The sequence below is a fragment of the Marmota marmota genome, unplaced genomic scaffold (genome assembly GCF_001458135.2).
Source record: "Marmota marmota marmota unplaced genomic scaffold, marMar, whole genome shotgun sequence".
Lineage (NCBI taxonomy): Eukaryota > Metazoa > Chordata > Mammalia > Rodentia > Sciuridae > Marmota > Marmota marmota.
In genome coordinates, this window is record NW_026000223.1 from 3,751,401 (window position 1) to 3,770,201 (window position 18,801).

Sequence of the window (18,801 nt, forward strand, 5' to 3'; positions counted from 1 at the left end):
CCAGAGGAAGAGAACAAGCTCCGTAATCAAACACATCAAAATCAAAAAAAAAAAAAAGGAAGCTAACTGATCATAGTTCTGCACATATTTCAATGTCAGAAGACACAACCATGTGTGTCTGTGAACCATTACTTGTGACTCCAGACAAGGTCTTCTTCATTAGAGTGTGTTCAGCTGGGGTGATGTCCACCATTGACATCTGGGTACCTGAGTTCCCTCTGTCATTTATGCAAACATGTTAGATTTGTTCCTTAGACTCAGTCTTAGTTCTTAGGAGGAAGAACACTGTCCTTGATGACTTTTTGCTACCACTTTCCCCACCACTTGTTCTCTTCCTCTGGAAGTAGTTTTCAAAGTTATGGTATAGGATACAACTTGTAAGTTGTGTCAGTTTTTTTCTAGAATTATTCCTCCAATTCTGCATAAAAAACATACTACATGAGTTTATGCACTCTGTAGTATACTAGTGAATCCAATACAAGCCAGTTTTCTCTCCTGTGTTGAAAGAAATTTCTATTTCTTTGGCTTTTATGCCAGATAAAGTGGTTGGCTTGCAGTCAAAACATATTTATTTTTTTAAAATGTTATTTTAATTTGACTTTGCATATTTAAATTTGTACATGATAAACATCATCATGTACCTAGTTGTTTGATGTATGTTGAAGATATTACACTTTAAATTTATTTGATAAAGAGAAGAGTTAAGCCACTATGTACTGCCAAGGATATCACATTGGGGAGAACTTAAGAGTCCAGGAACATTTTACAACTTGAACAGCTCTTACATTAGACTTCTCTGAATTTCTTTTGCTGTGTACTTAATAAAAAATGGCATGTTCTATCATTAACTCTTGGTTATGTTATTCTGCCTAGTAACAATTCTCTCAAAGCTATTTGTTCTTTGTCTATGAGGAGAAAATTTATGTTCCTGTTTATCTATGAAATATGAACTGTATACCTAGCATTTTTCAGATAAATAAAAATATATAAGATTTGCATATTCAACTTTAGAATGTGTGCCTTATATGTTTTTAACTCTAGAAAGTGTGGTCTTGGAGACATCAGAACTCTCTGAGCCTCAATTACTTTAATTATAAAATGAGAAGATAAATACTTGGCTTATTAGTTCAGATTTGCCATAAAGATTGAATAAAACAATATTTGGATATTTGTGACATAAGTGGGGCTGCTAAAATGGTATAATTTTCTGTTACAATATCTGAATTTTGTAGGATACTTTTTTTTTTTTTGGTATTAGGCATGGAACACAGAGGTTTTTTACCACTGACCTAAATCTCCATCCCTTTTCAATTTTTATTTTGAGGTAGAGTCTCAGTAAGTTGCTTAGGGCTTCCTTAAGTTGCTGAGGCTACTTTGAACTTGTGATCCTCCTGCCTTATCCTCCCAACTCTCTGGGCTTATAGGTGTGTGCCACTGCATCCAGCTCTCAGAATATGATTTTGAACTATTAATCAATATCTCATGTATGAGAAGCTTTTTTTGTTATTAGAGAGAACAAATAATTGCATTTTTAAAGGAAAAACCCAACTAACAGTAATAGGTAGTATTAAATAAGTTAGATTTTATAAACACAAGGGAGAAGGAAATCAATATGGAAGAAGAAAATACAAAAATAAAATAAAATAAATATTGCATTGACTCTGTTAGTGCTATTAGGTAATGGTTATTACTCTTGAATGATATTAGTGATATTAGGTAATTATTATTACTCTTGAATGATGCAGAAGGAATTTGAACGAGGAGTTGAATTGATATGCATGACACATCAGTTTGTAACACATGGCATGGAAAAGTGACTGATGGACAAAAGGGACTTCACATTGAGCATCTTTGTATAGCCTCCATGATTTGGGTAGCTGAGAAGATTTCTAGCACTTGTATCTTGTCACACTTCTTATGAATTTTTATTTTTAAACTTCTGCTTTTTTAGAGAGAGAGGTTACTATATTCACATGCTTTGATTATTCATGCAAATAATCAGATACTGGATTATATCTCTGACATTGTATTACCCTATGGAGAAACAGGAGTATTATATTAACTCATCAGTGGAGTAAATACAAGTCAGCAAGCAAAGGGAAATGGGCTTGGTCCATCCCTAAGGTCAGACAAATTTCCTTTCAGTTGAGATAATCTTACAATATCACAACTAGAAAGAACTTAGAAGAAAAAACTTTTAGACAAATTTCTTCATTTTATGTGTGTATGAAGTACCCAGGAAATATAGTTGCTGAAGGTCACATAGCAAATTTGTTAGCTTGGCTTCTCGGCTCTGATCAGCTGTGATTCAACAGAAAAAAAAATGAAATAAAAATGAAAATAAGATAAAATAAATTTGAGACTGCCATTTTCTGGTTTCACTGACCACTTTGATCTGGTTGATTGTGAACTTGCCAAGTTTCTAACTTATCCTCAACTATGGAGGAAACTTATTGGCATTTACCTTTGAAATATGAGCTTTCTTTCAGTAAAATAGCAGTAAGGTTTTTTCTCTTTTATTAAAGCAACAAGAACATAATTCCAAAAGTCAGAAAGGTCAGCTATATTGCAGTTACCAAAAGAAAAGTCAGGAAGAGATTTTTTTTTTCTAACTTGAAATTATTTCAGCTTAGCAGGTAGGGATAGCTATTAAACCATTTCCTAGGAAGTTTTTGAATTTGAGGAAAATATTGGAAATCATGGGAGTATAAAATAGATCCACAAATCCTTTGAGGCTCTTGCTTCCCACAGGTAGAGTCTATTTTTTCCCCCTGTGGACAGACTTAGAAGTTGCCTTCCAACAAGTAAACAACAGCAGAAATGCTGATGTATGACTTTGGAGCCTAGGTCATAAAAACAAGGAATTGCAATGTTCTTCCCTATCCCCCTCTTGTATTGCTCAGTATGAAAGAAGTTCACTTCCATGTTGTGAGGAAACTTGATCAGCCTTGGGAGAAGGCTGGTGGCAAGAAACTGAAGTCTCCTGTCAATAGCCAGCAAGGAACTAAGGCATCTGGCCAATGCCCATGTGCCTGGGCCATCTTGGAAGCAGATCCCCTTGCCTTAGTGAAGCCATTGATGACAGTAGACTCTACTGAAGTATTGTTTTTAACCTGAGACCTCCTGGGTCAAAACTACCCAGCAAAACTCAAGGTTATCAATTCATTCTGCTCATTCTGGTTTATATGGATTTTTTCTGGTTTTATCCCTGAAAATCTTGTGTTCCAAGAATCCCCTTAGTTCCAGGCAAATCAGAATGGTTTGTCATCATAAGTTTTCCTAAGTTCCTGACCTTCAAAAACTATGAAATAATAACTTTTATATTAAACTACCCAATTTTGGGTTAATTTTTTTTACATGGCAATAGATACACTGAAGCTAAGGATTATTGCCGGCAATGGTTGAAACATCAGAATGCAAAAGTCAAGAATTGTCTTACACATTCACTTACACCATCTTGAAATTTAGACTGTGACTCTAGACTTCATGATCTAACAAATGGTTAAAAATCCAATCATGTTACCCATCATCGTATCCCCTGATTATCATCTGAATATATTTTTCCTCTAAATTTTGCAGTTGTTTTGACACCTGGTAGATATTTATCACATTTCTTAACAATGTTACTGAATATATTTTCTGCAGTCTACCTGCTTTAGAATCACATGGAGAATTTGTTAAAAATAACAATTCTTGGTCCCATTCCAGACCTACCAAATCAGAATTTTCCAGGGTTGGGAATCAGAAAATTTCATGCTTATTTGACTTTTTGAATAGCTCTTAGATGCTAGTTTTAAAGAAATGATAAAAAATCCTATTATTAGCAACCAACTTTCAAGGTGTAGAAATAATATTTTGCTTATAATATGGTATGAAAGCGCTGTTATTGATAACAGGATTACAATTACCCTTGGTTTCAATCTTCTTAACTTCACAGGGGGAAGGAAAGGAATGATACTGACAGAGCAGATGGATGAGATCAATGATTGCTTTCAGAAGATGAATAATAGGTCAGCAAACATACTGTGGACTTGTTTGGGGGAAGTGCCTGTTGTTATCTGGTGTTGGGAGCAAAGGAGAACAATTGAACGTCCACTGGCTGTGAGGGTCTTAGTGCATATTTTTCCTTTCTTGTGAAGTTATACAAATATCAGAGAGCCCAGACAATCTGCTACAAATCCAAACAATTATAACTAGAATCAGACTGTTTCTGAAGAGAGATGAGCAAAAGGAAGACAAATTGAGGAGGCACAGAAGAGCCAAAATGAGAAAAGTGATTGCAGTTCCAGCATAATGACAAATATGAATAATAAACACACCCCTTTCCCAGTGTACACATCGTTGGTAATGAAACACTCTGCAGATTGTACAAATAACATGTCCATCACAAAGCTGGGAGGGTTGTACCAAAGTGAAATAATTAGGGAAGCCACAATAAGGATGTAACACAGCAGAAGCAACAGATGGAAGCTAATGGAAGAACGGGAAAGGGAGGCTGTGAGATGCTTCTTGTGCTAACGTAAACAAAGAGCAGGAAGTCAAGGGCTAGAACAGAGGGGGATGGAAGTGAATCTTAAATAGTACATTTTCCTCTCTTTGATGCATACATTTAATTAGCATAGGTTTGATTAGTTTCAATTCAGTTAAATTTAATTTAACCGAAGCCAATCTTATTATTAACTCTGTAATATTCTCCATTCAGCATCAAGTTTACCCGGAATGGATAAGGCTGCGTTCATCTCCTCAAGGAGCTTACAATCTAGAGGACAGGAGTGGGGATAAATAAAGAGACACATAAATAATTATGTAGTGTGATCATTCTTCCAGCCTTCCTAGGAGAAACACTGCATGCCCTCCTCTGTATCCTTCATGTGTCCTTGTGAATGAATGAAGGATAAACAATCTATGGAACTTATTCAATTCATTTGCAAAATTCAGATAATTTTGTTGTTATTGAGTTATTGTCTCAGATTTTCTAAGTTGCTGCTTTTCATTTCTCCAGAGGGAAAATATCAGAGGCGTTTATTTAATGAAAACCACCTAGAGAGAACATTTCTTTATGGCACCTATTATTTGTATTATTACAGATATTTATAAGCATAATGATTTCTCTAATCCTCATAATAATTATATGGAGTAGCTATTATTGTTCTCATTTTAGAAATGATAAAAAGAGGTGTCAAGACAGTGTAAACTAAGGGTGCTGCCCATGGTCACTGAGCTACTAAGGGCAGAGCTGCATTTATAACCCATGTTATTCCACTGCCATTAGCATTCTCTTTTAAAATTCCTTATGTTGCCTTTGAGATAGCATGGAAAGAGAAAGGAATAAGGGCTAAGCATATGTGCAAATAAACTGCAGGCATCCAAATGAAGAGCAAATATTTTTTTCTGACTTGGGATTAGACAATCCAAAGGCATTGTGGCATTTGAATTGGGTCTTGAGGCTGAGAAAATTTTAGTAAATACATGAGCATTGAGGGAGCAGCAGGAGAAAAAAATATCGAAATACACAAATGAAGGGTATATTTTGAAATTGGTTTGGACATAGGGCACACTGTGCTACACAGAAAGCACTAAGGATAGAATGATAACTTGAAAGAGGGTGTTTTAAAAATACATAATAAATTTGGGTTTTAATCTTGGACACATTGAGGAAGTTATATAGTTGTTGAGGAGGGAAATGAATTAACCTGATAGGTTGATAAAGAATGGGAACCTCATGGTCAAGAGAAGCAAAACTTCAGAATTTGTGAGACTAATGAGGAGTTTTATTGGATTGATGTAGGTTAAAACAAAAGCAACAAGACCCAAGAGCACAATTAATAGCGCAAAGGTTGCAAAAAAATCAAATAATCAGACTTTGTTGAGTGCCTGAGTATGGTGGATTGAAGGAAGGACAGCTGTTGATAACTCCAAAATTTGTGCATATGCTTCACATGTGATGGCACTATTAAACAGGATAGAAAGGCTCAGCAGAGAAGCAGTGCTTAGGGAGAGGAAGATTAAGAGTTTAGCTTTACTAAAATTGAGACTTAGAAATGTATGGAAGATAGTTGGAAATCTTGTTCCAGAGCTCAAGAGAAAAATCAAGTCTTGTGATATAGATGGGAACATCTATGCTCACTGGGTAATTTGGAAGATCATCTCCATTTTATCTACAGGAAACTGGAGGGAAAAAAAAACCTTCTTTGTGATTTTTTTTTGTCTCAGTTAAAAATAATTAATCTTTACCAGGATTTACTCTTAAAAAGGCACAGTCTCTGGCCATTATAAGTCTTTAATCTGAGAAGGAGGAAAAATAAACAAACTGCATAAATATTTTAAACTCCTATGGATATCTCAAAATTAGATACTGTTAACCCCCATAGGGCCTATTGATACTGCAACATTATGTAGTTGGGAAATGTGAGAGTTATGGGCTTACAGTGACTTTTTTTTCAGTTTATATTTAGTATTGAATCAAAGTCTTGGTAGAGGCTATTGTGAACACTTCTGTAGTTCAGTCTTTAGAACCTAAAATTTTTCTTGGCTCCTCTCATTGTTTCATTTCTCAGTTGATGAGTGATTTTAGCAAATACAATGTTTCATGATCTGCCTTTATAACATCTTGATCTTATTTTTTCTATAGCCTCTTAAGAAATGTATAAATAGAAATAACTTGTATCATAATCGGGAAGTATGTCTTTTCTCTCCCATATTAAAAGGAAGAGTTTTTGGTGGCTGTCATTTTGAAAATTAATTATCTTTTATGTTATCCATATGGCATATCATCAAATTATTTTATAAATCTTAGGCATATTATTTTAACTACTAGGCTATAGTGCTATAATTATTATAATCATTTAAAATCTTTTGTGATAGTGCTTAAAAGGAGGTATGCTCTTTTGTAGTGAGAAAAAACATTCTGTTTATTACAAGTTGTAAGCAGTCAGTTTTTTTAATTTTTAATTTTTGAAGATGGACACATTACCTTTATTTTATTTATTTATTTTTATGTGGTGCTGAGGATCGAACCCAGTGCCTCACATGTGCTAGGCAAATGCTCTACCACTGAGCCACAACCCTAGCCCTTACAGTTTGATTTTTAGATTTCAATTTTTGAAGATTAGGACTAGAGACATTTTTTCATTAGTTTATAGATCTCCTAATAGATTATAGCATTTCCAGATTTTAGCCTCTGAAATTACGGTCAGAGAATGTTTGTGAAACTCATATTGTCTGACTATTGTAAATTCTAGGAACTCTGTCTGATTTTTCTGAGCCGCATTGTGAGTGTTTAGACAACCAGGAATTACAACAGAGCTGAGATGTTTGCTGGTGGCTATCTTAGGCATCACCCTGTCCCTCCATCAAGCACAGAGGCAGTCAGAGCTTTGGCACCTCTGGAACAGAAGTGACAGGTGAATGTCCTCTAGGTGTCCTAGCTGGGATGGAGCATAATTTTCCAATGCCAGGCAGATACATCAGTTTTAAGTTCTTGAAGGTAGAACTTTTATTTTTAGCAGCCTATTCATAGGATAACTCTTTCAGAATGCTTATGAATGCCCATCTTTAACTCTCAGGAAGTAAATATCCTTAAGTGATTAACTGACTGTGATTAGTCCAATCTCTTGTTTCACATTTGTGAGGCAGCTAATGTTCCATTAGGTTTTTAATACCTAATGCTTGTACACTAAGAAAGGGTACTCATTTTTTAGTGTCTCATGGACATTTTAAATTCTTGAATAAGAGATTCTAATGTGATTATTGTTCTTAGAAGAGTCTCATCTTACTTGCATTATACAGCATACAAGTAGCTAGTAATAACCAAAATGTTTAAAATATTGTGTTTGGCATGCATTATTAAGGTGCTTTGAGAATGTGTTCTATTCTCTCATGAGGGTAGTCTATAAGTTAGCAAAAGAAGCAATAGTGTAAGAGTTTTGAATTTGGACTTTTGTGTTAGGCAGATCTGTATTAAAGACAGCTTTGCCATTTACTAATAGGGTCAAGTTGGTCAAATTATTTGAACTGTAGAAATACTGAATTCCCATAATAATGTAATGACGTGACAGAGTTGTGAGGGTGAAATGAGAGAATCCACAGAAAGTTTATCTTGAAAAATGAGGTTATTTGGGGTTTATATATCCTGATTAAACATTTGGTACAGGAAATTTTAATAATCTTTGTTTTAGAATGTAGCTGACAAGCAGAGCAACTCATGTGTAGTAGCATGTTCAGTCACAACATGGTAAGTAAACTGGGCTTGGGGAGTGTTGAGTGGCATGATGTCATTCTAGTGGCAGATCTGAGACCGGTTTCAGTCTAGGGAGATATAGTGAAGAGAAACAGAAAAATTGGTGACAGTGATGGAGGACAGATGAGGCCGGACATGCGAGGAATTTTCAGAAAGCAGGTTTATTTAAGCTACAGCAGTCCAGAGGGGCTCATGCCTAAAAGTCTCTGGACTCTGAGTCTGGAAATTCTTTAAAATTTATATTCAGTGGGGTGGTTTCATGTCAGTGGGTGGGTACATAATGGTTACTTTGTCCCATATTTTTAGGCTACACAGAGGTTTTACAAGTTTTACCAAGAAAACAGAGATAATATCTTTTTGCAGAACAAGCTTGATTGTAGACCCTGACTCTAACACACCTTTTGTATGCAAATCTGGCTTTTACAAGAAAGAGAAATCTTCAAACCACAATGTTCTCTGTAGACATCCTGCTGATACTCTTTGTAAAAATCTTTCTGACAAGAGAAGCTTAATTTTGTTGGTAGTGGTAGGGTCTTTGGGGTTGGGGTACCTGCTTCAACAGCTCTTATAAAAAATAAAAGGAAAATTATCCTGAAAGAAACACTGAAGGAGCCTTTCAAAATGGAGTTGAGAGGCCATTATAAAGCAGGATTTACGCAGGATTCTAGTTGCTGCCTGGATTGTGGATTTGACCACCTTCATCCTTTGGCTTTAGGCATGTAGAATAACTTGAACAAATGAACATTTCCTCTGTACCCAGGGGCTTCCGATGCATACCAAGAAGTTATTGGTTCTCTTGTTTTTTAGAGATTTTATGGAAATTTCCATTCTGTTTGTATATACTTTTGTTTATCTTCTATCTGCCACTTTGTCCTTGTTCCTTCTCAGCATATAAACTATCACTTTTTTTTAACCTTCCTTGAAACACTGATTCAGAGGTACCCGAATCCCTGTCTTTTAAATTGCAATCCCTCAGACCCCCAATAAAATCTTTCTCTGTTTTCTAGTTTCTGAGTTTAGACAGGTCAACACTTTATGTGAGGCTTCTTCCTTTCCAAGCCATATCCTTATATATTATATTGTGTAATGATGCAACAAATATTTGGGAAACTATTAGTTGGAAAATTATTCTAGATACTGGGGAAAAAATACCAATGAACAATTCAGACAGTGTCCTTGCTCTCATGGCACCTACATTTGTGGCTGAGTGGAGGGGGCTAAGTAATAGTAAGACATATCAAAATGCAACATACTTTTAGTAAGGGACAAGCACTTTGACAGAAAATAAAGATGGGCAAAGATGGAGTCAGAGCAACTGAAGAGAGGGTACTGAGGGAACAGCTGAAGGTCAAGACTAGGCTAAGCCAAGGTGCTCAAGGAAGGTTTTTGTAAGGGTATGGTAGTTGCTATTTGTGCGGATATTCTGGGGGAAAGGAGGAAGTAGGAGGGAGGCTACTTATGGGACAGAGGAGAATGGCAATTCCTAAGCCATGTCACTGCGTGGGATAACTAGAGAAAAGGGGCAGCAACGTACAAAAGAAACACTGAGAGGAGCTTGGATTCTCAAATATGTGCAGCTGTGTTTCGGTCTTAGTGTTTTTCTTCTAACTCATAACAAATAAAGTCAAATGAATTTGGTAGCATATTTCCTTCATCTGAACATATCCTTTCCCCTCCCTTCCTTCATTTCCTCCCAGAAGAATGTATTGTTGGAGAAGAAGTTAGTTTGACTAGAAAAGCTGAAACTGACAATGTGGAACTTTGATTCTTGTGCAAATGCAGCCCTTTTTATTATAAAATTTGCCTATGACAGGTCTAATATGTCTCTCTTTAGTACCAAATTATCATTCATGATGTAAGGTGTGGGAACTTAACTCTTTGTATTTAAGGAGCTCCAGAGCTTGAGCACTGCTCTTATCAGCCATTTCTTCCTCTTCTTGAAAGACCCCACAAAGTGCATGAATGTACCCTTGTACCTTTGCTTGGTGTCACTCTAGGGTCAACTGGCTGAGGCTTAATGCACCTGTACTCTGTTTTCTCTGTGGCCCTCTTGATAGTGTTCATGGTTGAGTTTCCTTAGTATCTCAACAAAGCAGAACAAAATATTCCCCTTTGTACAATTTCCACAAGTTCACCTATGTTAGGAGCTGGTATGAAATAGTGGCAAGAGTGGGGACGTTCAAGGCAGATCAAGCCAGTTAGAGTTCTCACTGTACAGGGCTATCATTTTCTAGCTGTTTGGACATGAACAAATCCTTTTTTACTCCTTGAGCATCAGCTTCCTCTTGTACAGATAGAGCTAATAAGACCTATCTTGTCTGGTTGTATTAAGGAAGATGTGAAATAGTATACGCGGAAGTCAGGCCCTAAGACATGACTACCGCATTCAGTTATTATTAGCTCATCCTTTAAAATTTGACATCAATAAATATTATTATTCTTCACACATTGAATAGTGTAACCATCCTCCACATATCTCCAGGATTTGGGAATTCTCATGTTTGGCCCAGACTTTCCTGGCTTTGACCCTGATTCTGTTTAACTGTCAGCCTCAGCTTTGCCTACCACTCTGTTCTCCCACTCCCTTTCTTATTAAGTCTATATGGAGGAATTTTAAAATCTTAATTTATAATGCAGATCCACTTTCTTTGGTTTTGTTAAAGAATATATCTTTTTTTTTTTTTTTGAGAAAGGCCGTCTGAACTTGGCTGATTCAAAAGCTACACATGGTGCTTGTGAGTGAAGAGCTGATGTGGGAGCCATCTCATAGAGGTCACATGGGAGTTGTTGCTACAGGAACCTGAGAGGTCACAGCAAAAATTGCCACCCTGACCCAGCCAGTACCTATCATGTGGCTTAGGTTGCATCTGACAGAATGCATTTGAAACAGTCAGAGAAGACTATATCCAGAGGGATTCAGACTAAGATACAGAAGGAAGTGCCCCTCCCTATCCTTTGAGTCTGGTGGTCCAAGTGTCCAGCTGAAGAAGGTGGGGAAACCAAACATGTGGCCATGATAACATTCTGGGACAGAGTCCTGTAAGGTCATACTCATGAGCAGTGGAGTTCATGAGACCTGCCTGGCCCTCTCCATACCAGGGTCCTGGTCAACCTGTCCTATATGTAGAATTCTCAGCGGATGACTGAGGTACAAACCCCCAGAAGAGATTAGCATTTGGCTGGCCTTAGTGGTGTGATGACCTAATCTCTCTGGAGCACATACCACCTGATGAAGTTCCAAAGTTCTGAGCACAGCCTTACCTACAGGAACTTCACATCTTCACATTTAGAACTCTTGTGTCAGCCACACCTTGGGAGTGCATTGATCATCTTTCTGGATAAGACTCCAATAAATAGCATTCTAATCCTGGTTATCAGGGGAGTTGAATGCCACTTCAGCCAGCTTCAGTGCCCGGATACTGCAGCAACACAAGCAACACAAAAGGAGGAAGTGTTTGATAACCCCAACCCTTTCTCTCTCTAAGGGGTTCATAACCTAAGAAGAAACAAAAAGAAGGGTAATCTGGCACTGACAATGAATATACATCCTTGTCCAGAGTTTTGACCACATCAGCAGAGACAATTTTCTTTTTCTTCCTTTCTTTCTTTCTTTCTTTCTTTCTTTCTTTCTTTCTTTCTTTCGGTGGTGCTGGGGTTCAAACCCTGGGACTTGTGCATGTGAGGCAAGCACTCTACCAACTGAGCTATATTCCCAGCCCATCTTTCATTTTTGATTAAGAATTTTGTTGTTGTTGTTCTCATTGTATTGCTGACTGGTTAATAAATGTATGTATATATGTGTTTCCTTTTAAAATCATTTTTAATTATCCTTTTGTTATTGTTATTATTTTGTTTTATTTTATTAGGACTAGTTTTAAAAAAAATTTTGGTTTGTTATTGTTTAGTTTTTACTCTTTCTCTTCTTCTCCCTCTAATAGTTCACCCCTCCAATTTCTTTTATATATTTTTTCTCCTTCTTTATAGTCTTCTTTTGCTATATCTCTTCTGATTTCTCTCTTTTCACCCTTTGAATATTTTAAAGTTTTTTTTGCCTTCCTACCCCTTTCTCTTCTCTCTTAATGAACTGTATTTTTAACATTTAATTTACATAAGTTCTATTCCCACCATTCATGTTGTTGCAGTTCTTAGTATTGAGGAGGTCACGGTTGACATCTGATATATACTTCAGTGCAAAATAAACAATGAAAATGAATCCAAATGACAGGACATAATAAACACATCTCTGTAATGCCACTGAATGTAAATGGTTCCCATTTAAAATATGTACACTGGCAGAATCGATTAAAAAGTAAGCCCAATTGTGTGTTGGTTTCAAGAGATTCATCTTACAAATAAAGACAGTCACAGGCTGAAAGAGAAAGGGTGCAAGATGGTTTTTCATGCAAATGGAGCCCAAAAGGAAGCAGAAGTAGATATTCCTGACAAAGAAGACTTCAAGCCAAAATTAATCAGAACAGATATAGAAGGTTATCTCATATTGATAAAGAGAACAATCCAACAAGAATATATATGATAGTAAATATTTATGATCCAAATGTTGATATACCTAATTACATAAAACAGATACTCATACAGGTTTTTAATACAATGATATAGAGTGATTTTTAACACATATCTCTTACCAATATATAGGCAACTTAGTTATAAAATCATCAAAAACACTTGAAACCTTAGAAATATTATAAATCAAATAGGTTTAATAGGTTTAACAGAAATTTGCAGAGTATTTCATCCTCAAACAGATGAATAAACTTTCTTCTCATCTGTTCTATAACTTTCTCCAAAATAGAGCATATTTTATCCACAAAGCAAATATTAACAAATACAAAATAAAATCATATAATATCATATCCTGCATCTTATCAGATCATAATCCATTATAAAATAATAAAATCTGAAATCAACAGAAAGAAAAAATACAGACACTATATATATATATATATATATATATATATATATATATAGAGAGAGAGAGAGAGAGAGAGAGAGAGAGAGAGAGAAAGATTGAACAATGTTATTTTGAATGATGAATTGGTTGTAGAAGAAATTAGGGGACAATTTAAAAAATTCTTGGAATCAAATGAGAATAGAGATACACAATACCAAAATCACTGGGGTATTGTCAAGATGTTTCTAAGGGAAATATTTATAGCTATGAGTGCCTATATTTAAAAAAATTAGATACCAAATTAACAGCATGATTATGTACCTCAATGTCTTCAAAAATCAAGAACAAACCAATTGCAAACCAGTAGAAAAGAGGAAATAATTAAGTCAGAGATGAAATAAATGAAATAGAGAATTGAAAAAACAATACAAAGAGTAACACAAAGAATTAATATAATGAAGAGTTTGTTCTTTGTGAAGATAAAACATTTGATAAATCCTTAGCCAAACTATGCAAGAGAAAGATGGAGAAGACATTAATTAATTTAAAGATGAAAAAAGAGATATCACCACAAACATCATTGAAATCCAGAGGATAATTAGGGACTATTTTGAAAACTTATACTCCAACAAATTGAAAAACGTAGAAGAAATGAATAAATTTCCAGACACATCTGATCAACCAAAATTGATCCAAGAGGATACAGAAAAGTTTAACAGAGCAATAATAAGAAATGAGGTTGAAGCAGTATGATGATAAGCCTTCCAACAAAGTAAAGCCCAGGGCTTGATGCACTGTCAGCTGAATTCTACTCACCTTTCAAGAAAAATCAATGCCAGTGGACCTCAAATTATTCTATGAAATAGAAAGTGGGTGGCACTTCCAAATCCATTGTGTGAAGCCATGACATTCTGATTTCTAAATGGACAAGGACACATTATGCTGATATACAATAAAGCCAGGAGGGAAGAATAGAAGTTCAGTGGATTAGACAAAGGGGAATGAGGGGAAGGGAGTGGGTGGGAATAGGAAAGACAGTGGAATGAATCGAGCAGAACTTTCCTATGTTCACATATGAATCCACCACCTGTGAAACTCCATATCATGTATAGCACAAGAATGGGATCCTAATCAGAATAAGTTACACTCCATGTATGCATAGTATTTCAAAATATACTCTCTGTCACATGTGTCTAAAAAGGACAAATTAAACAATTTTTTAAAAACTTCAAAGAAAGAAAGAAAACTAAAGATCAATAAGCCTGATAAACAAATTCCTTAATAAATAAAATATTCACAAATCATTATCAACAACACACTGAAAAGATTGTACATAATGATCACTTTGGCTTCATTCCAGGTATACAAGTAGAGTTCAACATACACAAATCAATACATATAATTCACTACACAAATAGAATTAAGGAAAACAAATCACATAGGTATCTCAATAGATGAAGAGAAAGCATTTGACAAAATCCAGCATGCACTCATAATAAAAACACTGAAAATTAATGCTCTGATGTGCATGAGGTAAAGATTTTTTCCCATTCTCTAGGCTCTCTCTTCATGTTATTGATTGGTTCCTTTGCTGAGAAGAAGCTTTTTAGTTTGAGTCCATCTCATTTATTTATTCCTGATTTTACTTGTTGTGCTTTAGAAGTCTTGTTAAGGAAGTCAGGTCCTACACTGGCATGGTAAAGATTTGGGCCTACATTTTCTTCTATTAGGCTCAAGGTGTTCCAGTGCCTAAGTCCTTGATCCACTTTCAGTTGAGTTTCATGCAGCGTGTGAGAGATATAAAGAACCCTAATAGCTCAACCCCCCCAAACAAATAATCCAATCAATAAATGGGCTAAGGAACTGAACAGAAGAAGAAATACAATCAATCAACAAATATATGAAAAAAAATGTTCTTCATCTCTAGCAATTAGAGAAATGCAAATCAAAACTAAGAATTCATCTCACTTTAGTCAGAATGGCAATTATCAAGAATACAAACAACAATAAATGTTGGGTAGAATGGGGAAAAAGGTACATTTATACATTGCTCTTGGGACTGCAAATTGGTACAATTATTATGAAAAGCAGTATGGAGATTCCTCAGAAAACTAGGAATGGAACTGCCATTTGACCCAGCTATCCCACTCCATAGGACTTAAAAAATAGCGTATTGCTCTGACATAGCCACATCAATGTTTCTAGCAGCTCAACTCATAGTAGCTAAACTATGAACGCAAACTAAATGCCCTTCAACAGCTAAATGGATAAAGAAAATGTGAGTGTATATACACACACACAATGGAATATTACTCAGTCTTTAAAAAGAATGAAATGATGGCATTTGCAGGTAAATGAATGGAGCTGGAGAATATCATGCTAAGAGAAGCAATTTAATCCCAAAGAACCAAAGGTTGAATGTTTTCTCTGATATGCAGATGCTAATTCACAATAACGGGGGTACTAGAGAAGAACAAAGGTAATTTATATTAGGATGAGGTAGTGAAGGGAGGGGAGGGGATATAGTGGTAGGAAGGATAGTAGAATGAATCAGACATTATTACCCTATGTACATACATGACTACATGACTGGTGGGATTCCACATCATGTACAACCAGAGAAATGAGAAATTATACTACATATATGTATGATGTATCATAGTGTATTCTACTGTCATGTATAACTCATTAGAACAAATAAAAAAATAAAGGAAAAAACCACTGAGGAAACTAGGGATAAAATGAACTAATATCAACATCATAAAGGCTTCACATGAAAACACAAAGCTAAATAAGTAAATGGGGAGAATTGATAGCATTTTCTCTAAAATCCAGAAAAAGAGAAGGTTTGTTAATATTTACTGCTCCTATTAAGTGTGCTACTTGAAATTTGAACCAGAACAATTACGCATGAGAAGGACATAAGGGGGCTATTAATGGGAAAGAAATAATTTAAACTATTACTGTTTGCAGATGATGTGATCTTATACTTAGAAGATTCAAAAAGCTTCAACAGAAAACTTCTAGTGCTAATAAATTCAGCAAAATAGCAGTTTACAGAATCATCATACAAAAATCAATAGCTTTTCTATACAACAGTAATGAATCTGCTGAATAACAACTTAGGGAAACAATAGCCATCACATTCACAATAGCCTCAATGTAATTAAATACCTAGGAATAAATCTAACCAAGGGGGTACTAGAGCCATACAATGAAAATCATAGAACACTGAGGAAGGAAATTGAAGAAGACAACAGAAGATTTAAGACTCCCATGCTTATGGAGAGTTCAGGCATTAATATAGTAGATGATCATAATACCAAAAGTAATCTACAGATTCAATGCAGTCCCCAACAAAATACCAGTGATACTCTTCACAGAACTAGAAAAATACAGTCCTAAAATGTATATAGAAGAATGAAAGACCCAGAACAATCAAATTGATTCTAAGAAAAAAAAAAAGCTAAGCATTACAACACACAATTTCAAATTATAATACGAGCTATAAAACAAACAAACAAACAAATAAAAAACCCAGTATGGTACCAGGATCAAAACAGACATATAAACAATAGAAGGTAACACAAACAAATTCAAAAAGATATGGTTATCTGGTCTTTGACAAAAGTGCCAAAGCCAATCTGGCACGGCGATGCATGTCTGTACTACCAGTGGCTTGGGAGGCTGAGACAGGAGGATCTCGAGTTCAAAGCCAGCCTTAACAACAATGAGGCACTAAGCAGCTTGGTGAGACCCTGTCTCTAAATAGAATACAAAATAGGGCTGGGGATGTGGTTCAGTTGCCAAGTGCCCCCAAGTTCAATTCCTGGTACCACCACCTCCCCGCAACCTCAAAAAAAGTGCTAAAACCTTCATTAGAGAAAAGACAACCTTGTTTTAAACAAGTGGTTCTGGTAAAACTAGATATTCATACATAGAAGAAAAAAAAAACATATCTCTATTCTCCCTGCACAAAAGCCAACTAAAAATGAATCACAGACCTAGGAATTAGACCAGAAACTACAACAACTAGAAGAAAACATAGGGTCAACACTCCAGCATATAGGTGCAGGCAATGTCTTCTTCGGTAGAACTCCTAAAGCTCAGGAAATAATACCAATAATTACACCACAGGATGCATCAAATTAAAAAAAAAATCTGTGCAGGAAAGGAAACAAGACTGTGAAGAGAAAACCTATAGAATGGGAGAAAATCTTTGCTAGCTACTCTTCTGTCAGAAAATTAATATCCAGATATTAAAAAACAAACAAAAAGTAACCATGGAAGAACAAACAACCCAATCAATAAATGTGTAAATGAACTAAATAGACACTTCTCAAAAGAGAAATACAAGTGGCCAAAAATTTGCAAAAAAAAAAAATGTTCAACATCTTTAAGAATTAGGGAGGTGCAAATGAAAACTACACTATTTCTTCTCACTAGAGTTAGAATGGCAATCATCAAAAATACATTTAATAAATGCTCCTGAGGATATGAGAGAAAAGGAACACTTATACAGTTTTTGAGATTGTAAATTAGTACAACCACTATGAAAATAAGAAATGTATGCATCATATGACCCAAATATGTCATTCCTCAATATTCATTCAAAATAATTAAATCCAGTGTACTCTACCCATACATACATACCCATGTTTATAGTACAATTCACAATAGCTAAGTTATGAATCAATGTAGATATCTGTCAAAAGAAGAGATAAAGAAAATGTGATTTATATACAAAATGAAGTTTTATTTTTTTCACAAGGGAGAACGAAATTATGTTATTTGCAGGAAAACGGTTAGAACTTGTGAGAATTATGTTAAGTGAAATAAGCCAGACTTAGAAAGTCAAGGATGATATTTTTTCCCCCACATATGTGGAAATCAGGGAAGAAAAGGAATAAAATGAGGGAATCTCATGAAAATAGGAGGGAGATCAATATACCACGGGGAAGGAGAAAAGGAGAAAAGGGGGAGAAACTGAGGAATGAAACTAACCAAATCACATTATGTGCATGTCTGAATACGTAACAGTTAGTTCCACTATTATATATAATTGTAATCCATAAATTAAAGAACACATTTTTTAAAAAGGTAAAATCATAAGTATAGAAATAAATGAATAAAAATTGATACACGACAAATATTTTATTTAACTAATTTAATGAAGGGATCAGTAAGATGGTACAGCCGGCTCAAAGGCAAAGTCCAAGAATCATATCCATCTATATTGGTGAAATTGGTCAATATTTTCAGGGCACTAAGAAAGTCTATGTCTCTTGGATACAATTCTTTGTATGGACTGTGTAATTTATTAAGTTGTAAAAGAACTCAAAGACAATGAAAAAAATAAGGTAACCTGGAGAGGTGTGCTCAGTAGAACACTCTGATTTTCCATCTCAAATTATCCACTGTTATTCCTGACAGCATTTTCCTACCTTATCCTGGACATGCACAGGTGGAGTATTTCTACTGTATATAAATTGCCCATCAATTAAGGACTACAACTAACTAAAGATCCATCCTTTCTTCCCAGGGGTATATTGTTGCTGTCTTTGTTTCCCTTTCTCTGCTATGCAAAGAAGCTGCCTGACACATTGTAGACATTCAATAAATGATGCTTACTTACCCTTTGCCCTTTCTGACT